Here is a 3,000-nt window from a genome sequence, read left to right as displayed (position 1 = left end):
AGGGGAAAAAGGGGGGGGAGGGGAAAAAGAGAGGGGGGGGGGGGAGGGGCGAAAAAAAAGGGGGAAAAAGCCCCAAAAAAGGCGCCGGGCGGTGACGTCACGCGGCGGGGTGACCCCCCCCGACCCCCCCCCCCGTGACCTTTGACCCCCCCCCCCCCCCAAAAAAAAAACCAACCAAAAAATCGGGGGTGGTGGGGGGGAGGGGCGGCGGAGCCAGGAGACAATGGAGGAGGTGAGCACGGGGGGGGGGGGAGGGGGGAGCTGGGGGGGGGTAACGATGACGTCATCACCCCCCCCCTCATGACGTCATCACCCCCCCCCTCATGACGTCATCACCCCCCCCCAGGTTGGGACCCCCCCGGTCCCCGAGGACGGCGGCGGATGACGGCGAAGCCAAAAGGTGGGGGGAGGGGACGGGGACATTTTTTGGGGGGGGGGGAGGGGAGGGGGGGGCACGAGGGGGGGGGGTGGGGGGGGGGCCCCAAAATCGACGTCCCCAAAATGTCCCCAAATTGAGGTCCCCGTGACCCTTGACCTCTCTTAGCCCAAAAACGATGACCCCAAGGCCAACGGCCCCAAAATGAGGTCCCCAAAATGATGGCCCCAAATTGGCCGCCCCCCCACCCCAAAATGTCCCTTACCCCAAAAATGATGACCCCAAGACCGATTTCCCCAAAATGTCCCCAAAACGATGTCCCCGTGACCCCTTGACCTCTCTTATCCCAAAAACGATGACCCCAAGGCCAACGGCCCCTTGGCGATGTCCCCAAAATGATGGCCCCAAATTGGCCTCCCCCCACCCCAAAACCTCCCCCACCCCAAAAATGATGTCCCCAAGACCGATGTCCCCAAATGTCCCCAAATTGAGGTCCCCGTGACCCATGACCTCTCTTATCCCAAAAACGATGACCCCAAGGCCAACGGCCCCTTGACGATGTCCCCAAAATGATGGCCCCAAATTGGCCGCCCCCCACCCCAAACGTCCCTTACCCCAAAAACGATGTCCCCAAGATGAGATCCCCAAAATAATGTCCCCAAATTGAGGTCCCCGTGACCCTTGACCTCCCTTACCCAAAAACGATGACCCCAAGGCCAACGGCCCCTTGACGTTGACCCCAAAATGATGGCCCCAAATTGGCCTCCCCCCACCCCAAAAACCTCCCCCGCCCCAAAAATGATGACCCCAAGACCGATGTCCCCAAAATGTCCCCAAATTGATGTCCCCATGACCCATGACCTCTCTTATCCCAAAAACGATGACCCCAAGGCCAACGTTCCCTTGGCGATGTCCCCAAAACGATGTCCCCAAATTGGCCGCCCCCCCACCCCAAAAATGGTCCCTTACCCCAAAAACGATGTCCCCAAGATGAGATCCCCAAAATAATGTCCCCAAAACGATGTCCCCGTGACCCTTGACCTCCCTTACCCCAAAAAACGATGACCCCAAGGCCGATGTCCCCAAAATGATGGCCCCAAAACGATGGCCCCAAATTGCCTCCCCCCACCCCAAAACCTCCCCCACCCCAAAAACGATGTCCCCAAGATGATGTCCCCAAAATGTCCCCAAAACGATGTCCCCATGACCCTTGACCTCTCTTACCCCAAAAACGATGACCCCAAAGCCAACGGCCCCTTGATGGTGTCCCCAAAATGATGGCCCCAAATTGGCCTCCCCCCACCCCAAAACTTCCCCCGCCCAAAAATGATGACCCCAAGACCGACGTCCCCAAAATGTCCCCAAAATGATGTCCCCACGTCCCATGACCTCCCTTACCCCAAAAACGATGACCCCAAGGCCAACGGCCCCTTGACGTTGACCCCAAAATGATGTCCCCAAATTGGCCTCCCCCCACCCCAAAATGTCCCTTACCCCAAAAATGAGGTCCCCAAGATGATGTCCCCAAAATGTCCCCAAATTGAGGTCCCCGTGACCCTTGACCTCTCTTAGCCCAAAAACGATGACCCAAGGCCAACGGCCCCAAGATGAGGTCCCCAAAATGATGGCCCCAAATTGGCCTCCCCCCACCCCAAAAACCTCCCCCCCCCCAAAAATGATGTCCCCAAGACCGAAGTCCCCAAAATAATGTCCCCAAATTGAGGTCCCCGTGACCCATGACCTCCCTTACCCCAAAAACGATGACCCCAAAGCCAACGGCCCCTTGGCGATGTCCCCAAAATAATGTCCCCAAATTGGCCTCCCCCCCACCCCCAAATGTCCCTTACCCCAAAAACGATGTCCCCAAGACCGACGTCCCCAAAATGTCCCCAAAACGATGTCCCCACATCCCATGACCTCCCTTACCCCAAAAACGATGACCCCAAAGCCAACGGCCCCTTGGCGATGTCCCCAAAATGATGGCCCCAAATTGGCCTCCCCCCACCCCAAAACCTCCCCCGCCCCAAAAATGATGACCCCAAGGACCGATGTCCCCAAAATGTCCCCAAATTGATGTCCCCGTGTCCCATGACCTCTCTTATCCAAAAACGATGACCCCAAGGTCAACGGCCCCTTGGCGATGTCCCCAAAATGATGGCCCCAAATTGGCCTCCCCCCACCCCAAAATGTCCCTTACCCCAAAAATGATGACCCCAAGACCGATGTCCCCAAAATGTCCCCAAAACGATGTCCCCCGTGACCCTTGACCTCTCTTAGCCCCAAAACGATGACCCCAAGACCGATGTCCCCAAAATGAGGTCCCCAAAATGATGGCCCCAAATTGGCCTCCCCTCACCCAAAACCTCCCCCGCCCCAAAACGATGTCCCCAAGACCGATGTCCCCAAAATGTCCCCAAATTGATGTCCCCGTGACCCTTGACCTCCCCTACCCCAAAAACGATGACCCCAAGGCCAACGGCCCCTTGGCGATGTCCCCAAAACGATGGCCCCAAATTGGCCTCCCCCCACCCCAAAACCTCCCCACCCCAAAAATGATGACCCCAAGACTGATGTCCCCAAAATGTCCCCAAATTGAGGTCCCTGTGACCCTTGACCTCTCTTAG

General features: G+C 57.8%; 1 long non-coding RNA gene across 1 annotated transcript; it reads left to right on the top strand.

The window, feature by feature from the left end:
- The first annotated feature begins 10 nt into the window (after positions 1-10).
- LOC137849140 (uncharacterized) lies at positions 11-2,923 on the top strand. Its single transcript, XR_011091737.1, has 2 exons — positions 11-232; positions 347-2,923. It is a non-coding gene; the product is annotated as an uncharacterized lncRNA (long non-coding RNA).
- Positions 2,924-3,000: the final 77 nt, after the last annotated feature.

This window comes from Anas acuta, unplaced genomic scaffold (genome assembly GCF_963932015.1).
Source record: "Anas acuta unplaced genomic scaffold, bAnaAcu1.1 SCAFFOLD_441, whole genome shotgun sequence".
Taxonomy (NCBI): Eukaryota; Metazoa; Chordata; class Aves; order Anseriformes; family Anatidae; genus Anas; species Anas acuta.
Note: the sequence above shows the minus strand (reverse complement) of the source record. Positions and strands in the feature narration are given on the sequence as shown.